This window comes from Athalia rosae, chromosome 6 (assembly GCF_917208135.1).
Source record: "Athalia rosae chromosome 6, iyAthRosa1.1, whole genome shotgun sequence".
In the NCBI taxonomy this organism is placed as follows: domain Eukaryota; kingdom Metazoa; phylum Arthropoda; class Insecta; order Hymenoptera; family Athaliidae; genus Athalia; species Athalia rosae.
This window is the reverse complement of record NC_064031.1, coordinates 894,144-916,126: the sequence shown is the minus strand read 5'-3', so window position 1 is coordinate 916,126 and position 21,983 is coordinate 894,144. Positions and strand designations below refer to the sequence as shown.

The 21,983-nt window shown below is 43.9% G+C and overlaps 2 non-coding genes across 2 annotated transcripts; both read left to right on the top strand.

Annotated features, from left to right (window-relative positions):
• The first annotated feature begins 8 nt into the window (after positions 1 to 8).
• Trnam-cau lies at positions 9 to 80 on the top strand. The gene has a single exon. It is a non-coding gene; the product is annotated as a tRNA-Met (tRNA).
• A 101-nt stretch (positions 81 to 181) lies between these two features.
• Positions 182 to 253, top strand: Trnam-cau. Its single transcript has one exon. It is a non-coding gene; the product is annotated as a tRNA-Met (tRNA).
• The last annotated feature ends 21,730 nt before the right edge of the window (positions 254 to 21,983 follow it).

Here is a 21,983-nt window from a genome sequence, read left to right as displayed (position 1 = left end):
GTCACAAGAGCAGAGTGGCGCAGTGGAAGCGTGCTGGGCCCATAACCCAGAGGTCCGTGGATCGAAACCACGCTCTGCTAGGTTTCCTCGGAAAATTTTTGCCCCCTACATTTTGCACCGAGTTGAAAAGCCACCCCCTCCGGCGAGGGATGTCGGTAAATTTATTTTCATCCCTTACCGCAGCAGAGTGGCGCAGTGGAAGCGTGCTGGGCCCATAACCCAGAGGTCCGTGGATCGAAACCACGCTCTGCTAGAGGAGGGATCCGTAAAGGATCCCCCCGAAGCTTTTTTTTTTTTTTTATTCCTTCGGTCGATTCGTTTTATTTTTTTCACTTTTACATCCTCGTAACGGAAAGAACAATAACTCTTCCGTCCGACGTCGCGCCGTAGGAGGAGACGAAATGACATAATAACAAGGGCGACGTATAGCCCACGCGAAACTCATAAATAAATTTTGCTGCAGTCTCTCGATGTGATATACGGAATTACGAATCGAGTCCGCGGTACGATACACGTAACCGCTAATCAAGTCGCGTACGTACCGGTATTAAAAACAAAGAGAGGAAGAAAAAAAAATATCAAGAAGCCGAAAATATTACGTCGACTTCGGCCGGTACCTACGTCTCCCTCTCTCTATGTATTATCGACCCGTGCAACCGGCGAAGAATCGCCAGACGCCAAAATTACCGGAGCTCCGGCTCTCCGAGCAACAATTTGCAATGCTAAAATTTTAGATGCCTTCCAAAAAGTCCCGTACGGTCGCGTCGTCTCCAACGCAGCGCCGGAGTCTGCGATCCGAACACGACTGCAGCCCGTGCCTAGCTTCGGTATTATTTCATTCGATCTCGTTTCATCCACATTTTTAATCAGTCCACCCGTTGGAGTCCTTGAATAATCGAAGAGTATAACGCGCCGGATCGAAAGAAGCATTAGGAACATGTTAGCTGTCAAATTCTAATCTGGTGCGTTCACGCCCGTCCGAACGTCAAAATGCCCTTAGAGATTTTATCGCGTCGTACGGTGCCGGGATTATTACGCGATGCGCCTCTGCCTACGGTTGTCGGGTCAGTGACAAATGTCGTACTCGTAGCGGATGTATAATAGGTAACAGGAATCGGGGATTATTATCGAATCAATTAACTATTTTACATAAATCGACGTCGGAGTGCTTCTAGAAACGCGTGTGCCCACCGTACGGTGGTGCGGTAATATCGTCGAATTAGCCCTGTGGGAATCGCCTCTTTCTCTAACATCGATATCCTTTTTTTTTTTTTTTTCCTATCTCCGCTTTTTGCGAATCGGAATAGCTAACCTCGTCGGATCGGCGATCGTTACCGATCGAGAAGTAGCTATAAGAGAAGCGCTGCCGCAATCCGATCCGTTATCCAAGATAGACGAGAAGACCATAAGATCGGTAGCGATCGATAAACCGAAGCCAACAGTCGCGCACACACGTAAACCCGATGCAGCTGGAAGACGCACGTGCACCGCCGGATAAAAAACCGAAAAATCCACCGTCTATAAAATAACGTGGCTACCCGTACGCTTGTACAAAATCGCGGTTTTAAACGATTCCCGGAGTTCGCCGTACACGACGATTATTTCAAGGAGCGCGAATTTCGCTTCCTCCCAGTGGAACGGGACAGTCGCGACGTCGTTTGTCCGACTCGTCGAGATATCCGCGATACGGACGCGATAAGGACGTCGTCCTTGACGAGCTTTTCTTCTCACTTTTCTCAGGGATCGGCATTTGATACGCGTCGCGTGGCTTCGCCCAGCGTAATAACGATACGCGCATGAGAGCGTGTACAACTTTTTTTCTTTTTTTTTTTTTTGTTTTTCTTCACATACGTATGTACCCACGTACTGGCATACAACGACTCGTACAAATCCGCGTACCGTTACGCGACACTTTACTTAAGGTCGAACACTCTACAAATATACAATGCATTCGTGTATCCGCAGTGTGGACATACGCGTTATCTCGACAACTGGTGGAGATAAAAATTTTACGAAATTCAGAGCTTTTCTACCGAACCATGAAAAATTGGAGGCGTCGCAAACCCCCCGAAAATATGGCCATTTTCCAAACGGTGTAACTCGATGAGAAAATTTTTTAGACAATCGTTTCAAAAAGCGTTTTAAAGTTTGAAGTCTCTTCTTTGAAATGAGTTCTTAAACTTTGGAAGGGGATTTTTTTTCACGGAGTTATTCGGCTTTGAATGAAGTGATGCGTGTGGGCGCAGGATCTGTGAGTAGGTGTGGAGCGATTCGGTTGTGTCCAGGACGACGTCTTAACGAAGATATCGAGAAATGAAGAGGTGTTAATTACATTGGAAGAACGATCGCCGATCGATGCATCTCGTCTGTTCAGCGATCGCTACGTAGCCCGATTCTCCGACGTGCTTCGGATGCGACCATGGCTGTTGTATAACGATTATAACGGCGCTTATTCATGCAATTTGGCATCTGATCCACGCGAAACGTCCCATTCAAATTCTAGCACCACGATTATCTCACAAATCTCTGGCATCTCGTCCTCGGCTGCCTCGTAAATTTCATCGCATTGAGCAGCTAGCTAGAAACTCGCCATTTCTAAAACGCCGCAACCACCAAATTTCTCGAACATCGTTCGGCAATTCAAGCTCACCATCCGAGAACAACGAGTCCGCCGAATGTCCTCCGAAAAAAATCTTCGCTTACGAAAACCTCTTCAATTTAATGGAAAAAATAAATAAATAAATAAAACAACGTAGTTGTATGTGGTTACGAAGGGAAAAATATATATCATGGAAACCGTTATTGCAGTCTGCGAGCTGCACTTTGCAATTTTTTTTCTCCGATTATTTTTTTTTCTTTCTTTTTTTTTATTTTTTTTTTTTTAATCCTGCACTACCGAAGAAGGCTACAGGTTGTGCTATTCGATCGCGTTACATCGCGGTGTCGTAACAAACTCCGGGTTAGTAGCTAGGCCGTACCCATATATTATAAGAAAACCTATAAAGGTTGGGCTGGGTTGGTATGGAGCATGCGTTAACTAATATCCAAGAAAATAAACAGGAGATTTGTGGTCAGTCTATAGCCCTAGTAGAGGATAACCCGGCAACCAAAGACGTCCAGCAAAGCCACAGCCTTTAGCTTCCTGAAACAAGGTTGTCACTCGCATCTCTATACGTCATAACGTTGCCCGTGTATGGATAAGCGCATCGGGTAAGAATCTCACGACGAATCTAAAAATGATAATCCTTCGAAATTATTGGTTTCCGATCGATTACCCCCTATTGTCTGCCGTTGACTGTTGAAAAATCGGAGGTGTCTTTTTTTTTTCATACGTATATCTTAAAACTAGGTGAATCGTGCGTATGCAACACCTGTAAAAAAAATAATGTACAAAAAGCATAGGTATTCGGAGATGGTGGAGACGAGTGCGAATAGCGATATATACGAGTACACGGCTGGTAGTATACCTACACATTTGATGCACTCGGGGTCCCATGTAAACTAATGGAGTGTCAATGTATTCGATTTCTCGACAAGGAAATACGGCGCATCTTGTCTTCTGAATCCGAACCACCGCACGGGAATAAATATAGTGATAAACGAGGAGAGCAAATTTATGGAGTGATAAATACGGGCATGCACACGGTGTCTTGTTCGTACAAGAAACGTCGAAGCTCTTACAACGAACTCGAAACGATTAAATTACATTATAAGGTGCCTGAAACTCAATTCGTGCCGCGGCTGAATTTTTTCTCCGATCTTCCTCGTTTCCCGTCATTTTTATCCTCGTTCACGTTTTTCGAAAATTCCTCCTCAAAGTCCGTCGATTTTCATCGAGGGCAGCGCTCGCTCGATGAAAATGAAAAATCCCGCCGCGGCATGCGCGCGTAATTTATACACACAATGTGCTTTATATACCGGCGACGCTATATTATACTCGCGATAGAAAGTACACGATGAAGTAGAAAGCTCGCGATCTTCAAACGCCAAGTTTTACCAGGTGCGCGGTTTCGTGATTGTCCTACGAATACGTGGCGAGGTCAATATTTTCACTTTTCTCAGGATCTTTTTACGGGCCCGCGAAGGATTCCGCGAGTTTGAAATTGCGTAAGTCGCTCAAACCGCTCAACAGCTATGGTAATGGCGACGATGTGTGCCGAGATCGTTACACATACGCGATTCCGCAAGACTTCTCAGGGAACGTAATGACGCGGTGTGATGAGAAAAAAAACAAAAAAAAAGAAATTTTATTCGAACGTCGCGGAGATGCGGGCAGGTTTTGCCGGGGAGTGAGAATAAACGAGATGCAAAAATTTACTCCAAATGTCCGAGTGAAGCGGACCACTTACTTAACCAGAAGCCATTTTTAGCACGTGCACGGAGAGGTGAACGTGCACCGCACTTACTTCGCGCAAGTAAATATCGCGCGCGGGGTACAAGAACCTTGGTTATTACGTGATCGCTATCGCGTGTACATACGTACGTGTTGAGGTATGCGAGCGGGGAAGCGAATCCGCAACAGTTGCCCTGACCTATAGAATAAATTCACGAGGAATGTTGTCCGCAAATTTCATAAAACGCGACCGCGTTCGATCGACGAACGTTCGATTCGCGCGTCCCACGAGTCTGAAAATTAAAATTACCCTTTCGTTTCTCTGATTGCTTCTCACCGATCAACGTCTTCCATGGAATCTTTCCTCTACATTTCGCTCGACGCGGTCTTCTGGACACCATATATTTTTTTTTTTTTTTCATTTAATTGGCCAAATTTCAACTCGGGGCAAACAACGAGTTTTTATGTAAAGCTGTATCAATCAAACGTAAAAATTCATAGAACCGAGCCGAGCATTTATACGAGGGTATGTAATTAACGTGAAAATCGACGATCGTGGGTAATGCACGCGTGTAAATATATATAATTTGATGGGATTAGCTGGTGTACGTTTATAAATACGTTGTAGTAGGCTCGTTCGTAGGTATAATAAAATGAAAGGGTTGAGGATGAATCGTGGTTGTGAAATTCAGTGTTCTATAAACGTCTAACAGCCTAGCATTCGAATAAGTCACACGCTGCCAAGAGCGCACGCTGGGAAAATGTATCGCCGTGAATAAAGAACTTTATTTCCCCGGAGCCAGACATCTTCGGTCAACGTAAGACGCGAAAGACACGGTTCAGACGGAGGACAGAAATCGAAACAAGAAGGAACGCGGTGCGGAGAAAAATAAGCAAAACAACGTCAACGACTAAAAGCAGACATAATTGAAAATTGAGAATTTTTCACGCACCTAAAAAAATTCATCTCGCGGGGCAGCCCGATCGCGATGTAAGTATAATCGGAAACGAGGTATAAGGATGTTTCCGCAGTATTTGATGGCGCGAAAAAGTCGACGTTTCAAACGAGATTAATGACGCGTATAGGTAGACGGATCGGGTGATTGATGCGTCTTACAAGAGGAATATAAATAGAACGAGAACGAGCGCAGCGTAGATATTAATGCCCGGGAAAAGAATGCCGTCCGATAAATCAATGGATCGCGTAAGAATATACGTAGGAATATGACGCGATTACCAACGGTCCGCATATTATCATAGCCGAGATAAGAACGTGTCGAATCGTCGATTTCGAGCGTCGCCAAAACATCGAAATTACGCGAACGCCGGAGCATCGCAATTTTTCGAACGTCGGACCTTCTCGGCGCTCAGAAAAAGAAATCAATAAAAAAGTAACAAACTCTGAGCAGAACGAGATCGAGAGAAGAAAAAAAAAATAGAAAAAAAAAATTCCGTGTATCTCGTTCGTCTATTCTCGGTCGAGGCTTACGCAAGAATGCGGTGGCCACTCACCATTCAATATCGCGAGGAGGAAAGCCGGGCAATTAAAATATTACGCACCATTTAGTAATGGTGGTATAATATGAGCAGAGCTGCAGAAACGCGGATAACGCCTACTGCGAGCCCATAAATGAAAAAAATAGATGAATAAATGAATAAAAGTCCAACGCATTCGACTGACCAAGTTCTACGTCCCCATCTCGATTCAGCTCTCGTCAGATTTCAATTGCAAGTGGACCTCGAAATTCACAGATAAAAACCACGCGACGAGGTGGAAGGTAAAAAAAAAAATCTACGATTAATGGAAGTTTAAATATGATATCGGGACTTTTGATCCAATCGATAAAGATGGGCGGAACGCGATGGCTGAAAATCAACGAGTTCAAGTTCAAATTCGAGAAAACAATTCATCAGAAAAGTGAATTCCACGTATACGCTCGTATATTACTTTCTTGTCCGAGACCGTGGATGAGATGAGACAACGAGCTGCGTCATTCCACGTCACTGATGCTGCATCTCCTCCGATCTTTACTACAGTTTCATACGTTAACTATGTAATAATCGCGTCAGCGACGTGCATTGAAACGTACTTTATATTTTCCGTTTCATTACTTCCTCTCCATTTTACAGCGGAGCGTCCGGGCACTGGATACGGTTAGACGTTCTTGTCCATCAGGCGGCTCTCCGTATTATTTTATGTAACGTATAATCATATTATATGCATATTTTATGTACTACGTCAGACATTCTTCGCAGATTCATCATTATATATTTCTCTCGTCTCAGCTCCGTTCACCATTACGGGCCGCGACGACGTCGCTCACTTTCAAAAAATACATAAAATACGGCCCACGCAAAATGCGACGGCGATCGGTTTTCGATGTATCATTGATCGATTACCGATTATTTTCATCTTCAAGATAATGAAATCGGTGTCCGTCGCCCAGCCCTCTCGCGTGGTGCTTGCCTCCGACTATTGGCGATTTTATAAATTATTCATAGTTCCAGACCGCAGAGGTAAGAGAATTTTTTGACTCATAAAAAACGTTATACTTTCGAGTAATTCGTTCCGTTCGATCGATCCCTTTTCCCAATGTGACCAAAATCTTCGCAGAAAGGATTTTCGAAGAACGTTCGTAGAGAAAAGTGAAATTTTGGGAATGCAGATTTTTATTTGATGAAAAAATAAATAACTACGGACACTGGCGATGTTTCAAAATCCTAGTCAATGCAAATTTGAATGGATCATCTATTGGGTCGTAACTCACAGCCGGATTGGATAATGAAATTTCGTGTCTATCGCGTTACCTCTGACAACATTCTGTGCAATAAATATCATCGGATCGTCGTTCCATTTAATTTCTCAATTAGTAATCTTTACATCCCATTTCACAAAGACGAGGGGACCGGGAATATTTGATTTCTTCGAAAAACTTCTCCCTAATTTTATTCCGATCGATCCGCGGAGGGAATAAAAATTTGCAAAATATTATCAGTCTTAAAAAGAGAGGCGAAAAAAGATAAAGATATATCGAAAATATTTCGCGATTCTTAAAATGGCATCACACCTCGCGAAAAAGACGACTCGTCGCGATTATAAATCAGAAATTTCATTGCGGGATACAAAGATTCCGTCGATCGAGTCAATGACATTCTCGTATCTGGCCATATGACTATTAACGCCGAACCAAAGTTTATGTTATTACCAATAATTACGTAACATTCATCTTAGACGGTTGATCGATAAAAAATTGTGTAGTTTAACAAGATTAATTCGCTTGATAAAATTTCATATATGAATATCTCTTTTTCCTAGAGTTTTTTTTTTTACCGTCTCAATTCAATATCCATGTGGTTTCGTCGAATGTTACGTAGGAAAGTCGTGGGGCGCACGAAAATCTTGAATTACCGAGCTTAAAATTAGCCCGAGATATTGAAATAGTTTTGTTGAAAATTAAGGAGACGGACGGGACGCTAATTCAAATCAAGTTGCTAGATTTGTCCGAACTCCAGTCCCGACTAAATCCGAGCAATGTATAAATCGCGACGCGAAGCGCAACGTAAGTAGAGTTGGAAGACTTACGCGGGGGTTTCCGTGAGCTGGCGAATTAACATCGACGATTTATGATAGAGAACAAAACTACACAACAGATTATATGACGTCTACTATATCTCTCCTGTGTACGTGTCTATATATATATTTATATATAGGTAGGCAACCCACGACATGGTCATTTAATTTAAGTTTATTTTTGCACTCGGTGATATTATTAATAGCGCATAATATAGTTCGCCGTACGATAAACCGAGTTTATAACGGTTCCCCGTTGTACTCGACGGTAGTCACCCAGTCACCCAGTCCGGAGTCAGTCAGTCAGTCAGTCAGCCAGGTACGCCGTAAAAACGCTCGGCGGATATTCCGCTTCAAAAAAAAATCCAATGAAATTCGTCATTACGGAATAATGTCGCGTCGGAGGCGCGTGACTCGTGGCACGCCTTCGTCCATCTTTTTCCTCCAATTTTGACAAGAAAATTATCCGTTCGTCAAACGGTCGACGTCGGCGTAAATCCCGAGACGTAACGAAGGATTCCATCCTCGCTACCGCAATCCACGTCGCGTCCCTTTTATACCGTACCAACAATGTCCTCGCATTCTCCAAACGAACGATGATTGGCGTCCGGAATTTCTTCCTACGAAGCGCCATACGTTCGGATGCGCGTATACGTATACAGCCAGTTATACGTCGGATCCTGTGTAACGGCTATTCTTTTTTATCGAATCCATTAAATCCGGCTGCTGATATCCCGATACACCCCGTGAGTAGGTAGGTAGGTAGGTATGCCTTCCTATTATTATAAATCGCCATTAGATCGATCATGGAATGTTCTCTTTTTCCATATAGCCAACGGTTTTTCAGCAATAAATAGACCTTGACAGGCCGATCGATCGGTATCACGATCCGGTTTTCACATGGTCTAGACTCCCGCAGGATTATCGCGGGGAATATCGACAAAAATCGTACGTCGTGTCGCGCTCTGATGCTACCAACACGAGTGCACCAAACTTCGATAGCGAGTGACGAAGTCATCAACATCGGGACGACGAGAGACATTTCTTTTGCTTTTCTTTTACTCTTGACATTCATGCCGTGAACTCGCATTCCGCCGTCTCTATAACGCGGTTGACGCGTCGCATCGCGGCGTCGCGTGGGTCGAAGACCGATACGAACCCCATTTGAAATCGCGAGAGGACGTGCGGCTTCGCTTCGAATTTTTTTTCAGGTTCAAAATCCGGAAAAACGAAGCAGACCGCACGGTCCATCGATCGAATTTTCGTCCGAGCGATACGCGGAGAATCGAACGGGAGTTAAATGAATAGTCGGGATTCGTCGTTGTCTCGGTTTGTCACCGTCAGCCCACGTCGCGGTTCAGGGACACGGAAAAGCCGCGTTGATAACCATCCGGACGGGGCCGGATCGCGGTGTCTCTTGGGCGTCTAACGGCATCGGGCAAGGCGACATGTCAACGTTCAGGCATTTCTACAGCAACGATCTTTCGCTCGTTCACCTACTTTGACTGCGTAACTCATACGCGAGCGCCCGTGCGACTGTCGTTCTTTATCGTCCGACCTGCATCCGGAGAGCCGCGCGACGTCCCCGCGTGACAAATTACCGTATGACCTCCGAGCCGGCGGGATCGAAGGTTCGAGGATCGACGGATTCCTCCTTCTCGCCGACGCGAAGAAGGGAGCCGCGATTTTTTTCACCCTCCTACCCTCGGCGATTCGCGGATCGTCCGGCGATCGATTCCGATCGATCGGTATCCGGCTCGTTCGTAATTCAAGTTCGACGCGATCGACGCGACGCTCTCGTTCCGGTATAACGATCCGCGTCGATAGATAAATTCATGGACAGGATCGAGCCGCCCACGAAGTGCGCCGACCTCGTGATCAGCAGCGCCAGCCGCCATTCCGCCTTGCTTATCAATTATGTCACGCGGCTCTAGCCCCATTGTTTTTCATCCCATTTCGAATCCAGATGCTGCCGATGTCGATGCCGCCGTTGTTTTCTCCTCTTTCTTCTCTTTCTTCATCGACGATCCTTTTATGCCCCGCGAACCACGCGTGTGTCGATCTACGACTCGACGATCATCCTACGGAGTCTAGACTCGTGCGGGGTCGTAGTCCGGAACAACTGGTTATACCTCTTGATCGCGCGTTCGATCGACCGGTCGCAGATGAAGGTCATCCGCGATTATTCGCGGGGTCAAATATCACCAGGGAACGCTGCAGCTGACGCTCCGTATCGAGATAAGAGTTTCATCCCTTTCCGAAATCTGGCTGGATCGTTTAACTTTTCGGATATCGTTCGTGAGATTCACCAGGCGTGAATATTTCGAATTTTCGAAGCGACTTCCCGATGCCCAGCAGTTGGACGATGTCCAGATTATTCGGGAAGTGGCGAATGGACAACGACGAAGATAATTATCGGGAATTATTGCCGATCTTACAAGTTTATCCGTGTGATAAAGCTGTGGTAACCCGGCGTTAGGTTTGTCGGTGAGGATTTATAAAAGCTTGTAAAGCTCTCAGCGAGGGACGCGATAAACTCGTATCGCGACAAAAATCTGACCAGATAGTCGAAAGATGGGATACACTTATTTTCCGACTACATAAAATCTCGTTGCTGCTGATGTTACACGATGAGGAAGTTCATTACGATAATCGACGAGGATAATAAGTTACACGGAATAACGACCCGCGCGCGAATCCCACTCGCATGTCCGGGTGAAGCTGGAGGGTTTTCTTTTTTTTTTTTTTTTCATCAAAATCCCATCAATTCAACCGGGGAGGGACCCACGACGTTACACATTTTATTCGAATCTTTTTCACCACCCCCTCGATCCTCGGGAACATTCCGACCGAGCGATAAATTTATCGAATCTTCGGAACAACGACGTTGCGCTGATTTAAGGAGTCGAAAATAAATCGGGGAAAATTGTCTTCCGCATTTTTCGAAACACTCGGCCGAGGAATGAGCGCGCAACGTGGAGTAGAAAACGAGTCGGTCTATGGTATATTTGCAGCGAGTTCAAAATAATCGTCAAGTATTAAATTTGTTTAATTGTCGTAAAATTGCTGCTCAGGGGAGTTCTGTAATAGGTCGGATTAAAAAGAGATAAATCTGAGGGAACGCGACGTGCCTTATAAAACGAATTGCTCGCGAGATTAATAGTTACACAGATATTGTAACAAGCGTGTTTATTATTTTCAATAAATTTCCCATATGTGGTTCGTTTGAATGGGATATTGCACGGTTCGATCGCCGTGCAATTGTAGAAAGGAAAATGCCCCGTGGTAATAATTGCGCTCAAATTGGTATCTAATGGGTTCCATTTTATACGCATAGGTAGAGATTAAGGATATATACCTACCGACCATTAATGCTAGAATCTAGTACCTATCGCCTTCTAAGGGTTTTTTAAAAATTTCAAAAACTACTATTAATACGGGCAGGAATATAATCGCGCAACCGGCCTCGTAAAATTCACGGTAAAATTGTGGCCGCCGTTGCTACTCGGGCTTCGTATAGCAGCTGCGGCACAGCGGCAAATTCTCCAACTCCCGAGTCCTGCTGGAAATCGCTACTTCCCCGAAGTGAAATCCGCTAACCACCGTTCAATTCCGTTATTGCCCCCGTATCTGTACGAAATAAATTTCAACAAAAATTCTCCACGCGACATCTCGCACGAATCGTATCAACGTCTTCGCGCGGTTCGATCAATTATTGCCGGAAATTACGCAAGCGACACGGAAAGCCGGGATATAAATCTGCGGGTAATTGATCGGTAAACTTTTCGCACGTACGTCGAACGCGACTATAGTGTAGGTACGTGTACGTTGAAAACGGTCGGAACGATTAAAATTATCCACATACACTCGGACGTTTAACAATAACTTATAAATATCTTTCAGCCGTACGTCGTAGAGCGAACGACATAGCGGCGCGGTCGGCAGTAGTGTAAGATACAATCGTAAAATTACCGTTATACACGTATCGAACAGAATTGATTGTTAGATAATTCCGAGGTTGCATTGAGTAGGTTTAAATTGTAACGTATGTCATACGGAGCGCGGTGGCAGCTACGGGCTTATAAGGTTGTACACGGGTTACGCGACCCGTGACTCGAAGAAAGCAAAAGGAAAGGGAAAAAAATCAAATCGAATAAAAAACGCGAATGATAATAAGAGCGATCCGATCGATATTCGGTTCGTTTCTATTGGCTGGCCCCCAATTTATTTAATTGTAAAACATTGGCGACGACAGCGGCTCGTTACGCAAGTTGAGTATCTCGTTACTAGATCGGCGTACGATTCAGAATTTAAACGATTCAATCTCGACAATGGAGAAAGTATCGAATCGGGGTTAAAGAACTCGACCGAACGCCAAACACTTTTATGGTCATTGACGCCGGGAATTCGACCGGGAGTCTCGTTGTCCATTGCCGCGCTCGTACCCCCCACCGCGAACGGGGTAGCGCATGGCGATTTTTTGAATACAAAAAAAATCAGTCGCAACGATCGTTCGATACTCCGGAAATATTCGCTGTTGCTTTATCACAATACAAGTTTATCGCCGCGAGAATATCCAATCATCGCGGTGATTTAATGGGAGAAATTTATTTTAAGACCGCATAACGTGAGCGTATGCAGTATATCTCGCACAGAATGCAGATGAGAGGAATAATCCGTTCGGATATTGAAAATTTACGGGGAATGTGAAACGAGACGAAACAATATTTAATATAATGAATTATTCGTACACCGCGGCGATGATCGCGTCGAATTAAATGAAAGCGAAGAAAGTTGATCAGCCGTTCTCGTATACCTTGGGACGGTATTCGCTTTCGAGCGGATATTTCTACGCCCTGAGCGGAGCCGGTGCTCGAATTATTCAATTTTTACCGCGTAACGGAGGTATTCGGAAAAAACGAAAAAGAGAACGCCCGATAGACGACGATATTTGACGAGTACGGAGTTCAAAATTCCGGGCCCAATGCACAATACGCGATGAATCAACCGACGATCAACGACCCCCGCGATTCAATGATCTGCGCGATGCAAACGAAGACCACAGAAGCAAAAAAAAAGCTCCCATTCCACGTTCCTATATACGATTAACGCGCGGTTAAATCGTGACGCGAATCGAAATGATATTATTACATTCGTACGCGGTGATATCCCGATCCTCCCCGAGAACTGTCATCGCGTCAGCTTCCTTTTTTTGCTTTTTTTTCTCTCTAACGAAAAAATAAAGAACGGAATTCTTTTCTCCTCTCGCACACCGCGTGCTCTGCGTAATTTGAACCTCTTTCTTCGTAACTCGAGACACTTGTCAAATTGAACTCGGTCGCAAAATCGAAATTGGCGAAAGAAATTCGCTGCGGTAGGTGCGAAAATATAAACCATACATACACGGGTGAGAAAAATCGAATTCCATTAAATCGAGAAACGAGAGATCCTGTAAAAGGAAATAAAAAGAAGAAAAAAGAAAAAAGGAGGCCCCCGCGTATCACGTATTCTCGTCTTTTGCATCGTGCGTGATCCACGCCAAGGTGGTTGGTCCGCCGGTTGGTACCTACAACTATATGGTCCCTACTCTTCACCTCCCCCTAGTGAAATTCTTGCGACGCCAGGCGTCTATTTGCGTCACTCGTAGGAATCCAAGTCGAATGCTATCGTCCATACGGCAGAGCTTGCAGCACGCGACCTCTTCATCGTCCGACCAATTAGTTGGGCAAATATACCGTAAGAAGCGACACCGATTACGACCCACGAAGGAGCCGATCCCACGGGATCCCTACGACCCTCCGAAGTCCCGAAGGACTCGAACGACCCTCCGAATTTAGGTAGACAGGTATAGTTCAACGATACGCCAGCTGACCGTTTCCGCCCGGTGTTACGCAACGAACGACGCCTCGTATAAAAGCGCGCAACACCCGGTGTTCCGAATTCGGTCGAATGCCCGCTAAAAATACATCGCTCGATTGTAAAACGATCGTCAATCGAATCGTAGTTCTGGATGCGAAAGAAAAAAGGATATACAATACCTCGGACGAAAAGGGAACGGAGTCGGGTCTGAGAAAGTCGAGTGGTATAATTTTTTGAATTTTTGATTACACAAGCGTCCGTCTACCCATGTACGTACAGTGGTGGGTCCCTTTTCACTTTTGACTACCATCGTACGTCAACGGAAACAACTCGGTTCTAATTAGGCTTCTCGGCTGCGTTATTAAAAAGAAAGTCACTAACGCCGCCAACGAATAACACCGAGATCTGCATCGGCGTCAAACCGCCCAGAATTACGAATACACATCTCGCCTCATTTGGGACGCACTAACGCAAGTTGACATCTAATCGCACGCATGCCCGCTCATGGAAATCGAAAGCATTGCGCGCCTCGTTGGAAGAAAACAAAAAAAAAAATTATCCATTCGATGTACTCCGAATGTCTTCCGATGACATTCGTCGATTTTTATTTTGACTTGTCTTTCTGAAAAATCGTTGCATAAATTTCAGCGACGTACAATCGTGACGTAATTCAATATTACTCGACCATTAGGTGGGCATATTATCGCTAATTGTTAATCGCCGTTAAATTCGACCTCTACCTCGCCTTTTAACTACATTTTATTAATCATTTTTAATTTAGATACTTTCACTCAAAGGCCGGAGCGCGTCTGACATTAAGAGAGGAGATAACGCGCGGGTATATAATTAAACGAATGCAACGTAACGCGATGGAGAGGAAAAAAAGGAACGAAGAAGAAATTGAATTGAAAAAAAAAAAAAAACAAGCCGCGAAGCGATGACGCGGGTCCGAGTCGTCGTACATCTCAGCGTGCGGGTACCTCTCCTCGCTGCGGGGCTACCGGTTCTCGCACACAGAGCTTATTATTGCAGGGGCATTCTCCTTTGACTTCTCTCGCTCGGTCCAATTTTCTTTTCTCACCAGTTCGCGCGAAAATATACAAACTGGTATACACCTACCCACCTACCACCTATCTACCGGCTACCTTGCGCATCCGCATACCACCTAGATGAGACTATAAATAAGATAATTGCAAGACTTGACGGAAATACAGCTGAGATGCCGCTAAGAGCCGGCCTGCAACCCTTACAGCCTGATCCCCGGCGTAGGCTCGCGTTTTTTGAAATTGAAGAATTCTCATTCGATTTTTTCAAAACGACGATCGTCCGGATGATCGGTATTTTTCATCCAGCGCGAGGAGTTGATAGATTTTTCGAAGAGAATGAAAATATTGTCAAATTCTTGGAGGTACTAGTATTTAAAATTAGCTGGCGCCGTTTCGAAAGGCACGTGGATAGATATCCGAGTGTAAAATGCCTACCGAAGTACCTAGCTTTCAAAAGTATTTTAAGTACACGTAATCGCCGGTACGGTATGTGCTTATCGAGGAGGAGAAGAGACCCGTGACGTCGGAGTTCCATCTTCCTCGTCCCCGCGGGAGCCTCGAAGTGCAGCGGGTCGGCGATTGTAAACGAATTCAAAAAAAAGTCGCGGAATTTGTTCGCGGACCCGGTCTGAAAATAACACCAACGATAATCGCGAATTTATCCGACCTACTCGCGTATAAATTTAATAACTCGCGGATTAATTCGCCCATAGATCGCGCATTCCTTCGACAACCGCTGCACCGCGACGTATTTCGACGCCGCGAGTTCTCCTTTGCCTCGTTTCACCCGGCCACGGCGCCCAACTAATTATCTTCGATGAAAGAAATTCGCCCGTACTTGCACAGGCTCCGTCAAGTCGGCTAATTATAATCTAATATAACCATAGAGCTCCGTGTACTCGGTGCGCGTAACGTACGTTCGGTAAAATTGTTCGAGACCGCGTCAGAACCGCGACTCGTTTGAATTTTCGCAGCTGTCATTATCATTATCGAATTTCTCAATTCCTTGACGGGGGATATCATTCGTCTTTATCCTATTTATTCGGATGTCCTCGGTTTCATTAAATTGTGAATCTGAAGAGAATCGAAACCGTTCTTCGTATCAAAAGGTTACGATACCTGTGTAGACCCCGTTTATGCATCGAAAAAATTTCCATTCACCAAACGAAGTTTTGTTAGCGTTCTGAAATTTTTTTTTCTTCTTCTTCTCCTTCTTTTTTTTCTCTCTCTCATACCGTATCATCGAGCGTACTTGTGATCGAACAATCGACAATAATTTTTCGACAATGGCGCGTCTTTCGTTACAATGGCGTACAGTATGTGGGTGTATAACGTAATTCAAACGATCAATGCTGCATTATATTGTACTCCGAATCTTCAGAGAGGCGAAGAAGAAAAAAGAAACTGCGTAGTAAAACGTACGTTAGATTTATAGATTGGATAACTGTGGGTGTACATTGATTTGACGAATATTGTTTTCGGTGTAAATGGGACGTGAATATCGGGGCCGATGAGCTCTGGAATTCCTACCAAGAGTGAAATGAAAAATATTTAACCGGCGTATAGATAATACGCGCGAATGTCCAAAGGCTACTCGGAATTACATGCACATTATATTACGAGGAATGCATTTTTCCAGGCAACTATGAACCGCGCGTAAATGCCACTTAAACGCCATTATGGTATTGGCTCACTCTAAACGCTCCTATGCCCCGTACCTCGTTCGCAAGAACGTACGACGAGGAGTGTAATTTTGATTTAGCGAAGGTTTTATCGGCACGAAAATATTAAGGGTCCCTCACTCTTGAACGGAGCGATATAAGTCGCGGCTAACGGCTCGTCTATTCGAACATCGCGTAATAATTGTCGTTTAGTAAACTAATAATAGAGGTACGCGTGTGGTACGTCGTCGGTTAATATTTCTCGTCGTCGGGAGCGAGGGAAAGACGTTGACTTGACGAGGGAAATTCGAACGACATCGTTTCCCGTCGTCGAAAATGCAACTTGCGGTACAGGCCGGTAGCCCGCAACATCAACGGACATAGTTTATGCGTATCAAGTTTACCAGGAGATGACTTTATAGTTAATAACCTTGGACTTTGCGCCAACCAAATTCAGTGTTATAATTTATCGAGCGGTTCACCGGTCGCGGAACTCAGGGCTGGCCAAGAACTTTATGGTATTACGAGCGTCCGAGTCCGAGTCGTTTATTATTTCATACCTCCGGTGTTTTAATTAATATTCCTACATCATCGCCGCAATTTCAACACCGCGTAAAAAGTGATCGAGTAATTTCACGCGCCGATTACAAGCGATACGTAAAAAATTGGCGAATTTCGAGCATCCACGAAAGTTCGATTACCCATTTTTCTCGAGATGCGCGTCGTTTTTTCATTTTTATTTATTTATTTATTTATTTATTTATTTTTCGTTCATTTTTCAACACTCCGACCGTACGTGAATAATTTTTCGATACTTTCGACTCGCATTATAATCGCTCGTGCAGTTTAGAATATTGATATCCTCTGGTGGCGTAGTTCGCGTACGGTACAACGACGACAACACGACGGCGGAGAGATCGCTGAAATGTCCGATCAGATTTTAGCAAAGTTGAGGATACCAACCGCAGTGTACACGCTTTGTAATTGTCAGTGGCGGCAACGTGACACCAACATATATATGCACATCGGAGATGCAACAGAATCCAGCAACGCGCATACGACGCGACGCCCAAGAAGAAGAAGAAGAAGAAGACGCTTCGATAATGTGTATGGTTCGCTGGTTACCCCGCGTCTTCGTTTTTTTTCCCTCTCCTCGATATTTCATTCTACTTTTATTCCCTCATCGGCGCGTCTTGTGCGACCTTCTCCACCGCTGATCGGAACGGATGAAATTTTAGTAGATTCCGCGAGGGGGGGGATTAATTCCCGGACCTCGATAATCTTTTTCTCTTTTCTCCCTTCTTTCGAAACATCTGTTTGCCGTGATCGATTCGCTATCGCGGCTACGCCAAAATCTCCGACAATAATATTCGTGCAATTTAATCAGAATGATACGTTACGTAACGTGCACGCGAAGCTGCGTCTTCGAATTTTTTTTATCCCCGTATATTTACGGCATGAAAAATGAATGGGTGTCAATTTTTCGATGATGATTCAAGACCTCGATATCGACGCGTGGGGCTGCAGGTACCGCCGATCGCCGCATAATGCAGAAAATTCGAACAAGAAAAGTGGATAATTGACTGTTATCATAAAATTCGCGGGATAAATTATTACCTTCGTAAATTTTCTGAAGCGTTATTGTGCTCGGTACGGAGTACCTACGCATAAGGCAGTTAATTAAGAGCTTTCATCGTACCGATATATCCAGACTGCAAAACCGTTGACGTGCGTATGTTGTGTACGTACAAATTCGGTGTTGAATTGAGTCGTAAACTCCGCTGCAGTTACTGCGGAATAAATAACTCGGGCTTGAAAACTGAGAGAAAAAAAAGAGAGAAAAATGACGATGATTCAAATAATTTTCCTCAGCTCACGGGTAACTATACATCTCGCTGTACATGGGCAGAGCTTCGTACTCGCCGGTGGTCGTGATCCACAAAATGCCAACCATGTTCCCACCCGTAAATGAATCGACGAAAAAAAGCTCTCCGGATCCACGATTAATACAGAAGCGAGCTATCCTTTCTTCTCTACGCTGTAGAGTGCCGATGATGAAACGCGAGGGTATTTCGCATTAGGGAGTGTGAAGATGTGTGAGAAAAATGAAGAGTAAAAAATTAAAAAACTAGTTTTCAAGTCGATTCTGAAAGGCAGCTGTATTAGTCACGAGACATGAATTTATCCAAAACGAGAAAAACGATACAAAATACCGGCCAAAGAATTTTGTTTATGCAAAAAACGTATAAAATAAAGAGGAAAAAATTCGCAAACCCATTAAAGAACGAAAGTTATAGGTATGTACCGATTTCTGCAGCGAACGAATTTTTTTTTTCTACCCCTGACTCAATACGAAAGAATGCCGATCACGGACGTTCGGAATGCGCGGTATAATTTGTTTTTTTTTTCCATACATCGTATGCAATCGTTGCAACCGCGAGCACACACAGGTACACATCGTGCGCGCGATAAATCAAACGTGAAATAAACTGCACCAGAGACAGTGAGGAAAAAAAAAAAAACAACAACAAATATAGAGAAGAAAAAAAAGGAAAATTGGTCAAAATAAGATCGACATCCGACTATGATCGAGGAGCATAGTTTACGGAGGTGCAGCAGCTTCTTACGTGTGTCCAATATATGTTTTCATGTAGACGCTTGTATGAGTAAAAATAATTTCGCGGACATCGATACAAAACATGGGAGACAAAGCGCGTACCTTCCAGCTGTCGCGTCACTTTATGCGCAGCGCACGGATTTTTATCGTACGTATACGTACGTACACATAAATTCGAAGGAGATGCACGCGTTCGTACGATGCTCGGGTACTCTCTTGGGTAAGCGAATATAATTTTTCTTTTTGTTTTTTATTATTTTTTTTTATTCTTTAACAAAGTATCTCATTCGTGCGCACCCCACCGTACGTCGGGTGGACCTATAAAGTTCATAATATGGGACTGGAACCGGTGTATTGTGTTTCATTGTGAAGAGTATCGTATGTCCTCATCATCGCGCTATGCAGAATCCAGAGGGAAGGCTCTTAACGTTCTTAATTTTATCATCGGAATTCAAGGGCTCGATCGTGATAATTAATTAGAAATATCCAAAGCTCGGATTTCAGTTTTCAAAGACTGCATTCTTCGTCGTACGAGGAAAGAACCATCGGACACGGAATCAGCTATGGAAATTGAATCGAAGGACCTCCACGTCCTTCTGGTCCCGCTCTTCATACGTGTTCAAGAAAAAAAAAAATATTAATTTAGCCGAAAGGCAAGAGAAGGCCAAAACGACGAGACGGAATAAAAAATGGAACAAACTCAATGCCAACATCCATGGATCGCAGCAATGATTTCACTGCATATTTTTGTGCCGACAGCTCACATTTTACTCCAACGGTTTTGAGTAAGTGATAGGGGCGTGTCAGGCGTTAACTGACAGGTGACAGTGAGAGAATTCCGAGAAGCCATAAGAATCTGTTGAAAAAAGTCATTGTCGCCCGTGTGTGTACGAATATTTGCATGAAAATGACGTTGTGCAAACATTACCACGTCGTACATCAGATACTACGGGAATAAAAGGAACGTAACTCGTACGTAACGATAAAACAAAACAGATTGCGGCACGTTGCCCAAAAATTTATTCGCGTTATTTTCGATACGAAAAAAAAGCATTTTTTCTTCAACGATCCCCTACTTTTATTCTCCGATTCGAAGACGAGTCAGGCGGACTTTAAACTTTTTCACGTGCATATCGTACGGTTCCCGATGGAAGACCAGCGGAGGAATAGGAACACGGTCTCTTTGAGCGGGTGACTGATCGAGGTAATTTTACAAAGTCAGATAATATATTCGCCAAAAACATGTGTTCGCTACGGATCAGTTACGATCTTAATGACGCTGCGATGCTACCGCTATTATACATCGAAGATGTGAGATAATGTAAAATAAAATGCTTTTTCAGAGTACACGAGGCTCATATTATGCCCAATTGGACACACGGTGTAGCTTTTGTTCCATTATTCTTTTCAATTACATACGTATGCAAAACGCGATGCGCCCAAGCGATCTTGAAAAATGTAAAGAGGACGCGTGCAGCTTGATGAAAATTATAAATTATTTATACTGCAATTCCGGATAACGATAACGAAAAAAAGGAAAAAATCCACGCGACCGAAGATCGTTTATTTTTTCTATATGCCAACAGGCGCAGGCTTTGATTATATTAATATAATGGTGAAGTGACCATTACGGGGATCGAGAATACATATAAACGAATCGTTAAATCTGAACGCGTGCATGACAGGAAGAGCTATACATATACATATATATACGTATACAGCGTCGTGAGATGTACATACGTGATGACAATACATAATACACGGGTATAAAAATTTCGTGCATTAAATTTCTGGATTCTCTTTTCTCTTCGAGTTTTTTTCATCTTCAAGAAATCGGACGATTCTCGGACTCGATCGATACACCAGTAATGTAAATGAAATTGAGGGAAAATCATTCGTTTCCGCATGACTTTTACGTTCACGAAGATTAATTAAGGATATACAATAAATGGAAACGATAGGAATTATCGCGCGCTGGGCATCGTACAGACATCGGATAGGAACTGTGCAATTGTATATCCTTCGTAATTCTGATTGGAACGAAACGATGACGGAAGTTTTCTCCGTAATAAGCTGACGCAACGAACTGTAATAAATATACAACTATATATCCGTGCAGATGTATACGTAATTCTACGAGTGCCGATCGGGTGAAATTAATCAGCGGCATGCACGCCCGTTATTCTTATCACGGTTCGTACGAGCGCATACCGGTCGAACGTTACCCACGGTACAGATAGTATTATAATTACTATCTATCAAGTTATCTCATTAACGATCGCGAGCGCGGACTTTAACGTGGATAATTGCCACCCGGACAACGTGCGGAAACGCGCGAGGGGTCAAAAGCGATTTGGAAAATTTCATGGATCACCGTGGGTGAAAATTTCAACTTCTTCGCCGACCTCGTGATTTTTCATTGATTCTCTTGGAAAAACGATTCGACGAGGCATCGGGCGTTCGAAACACACGCGTCATTTGGAGGGAATACAAGAGGCGTTGAGGCACGTTTTTTGCACCTGGCGTTATACGCAGGTTGGATTATAAATATACGTTGGAATGCCATATTGCAAAATGCGAGCGTCAGTCTATCCTTACGTATAATATTATTGCAAACTCCGACAGAACGTGCGTACTACACGGCATAAGTATTATAAGTAATATGCGCACGAGTTGGAATTTTTTTTGCTTATTTCCTTACTTTTATTTATTAATTTTTTTTTTCTAAAACGTTGAACAGATATATAATACTTCTAGATATAATCTCGACTAATATACTGTTCACATTTCGAATCAATTTGCATAGATATTCGATGTAAACGATGCATAGATCACGCGAATATTATTACACACGTAGCGCATAGCGGCGACTCTACGACTGTACGTACATCGAAGC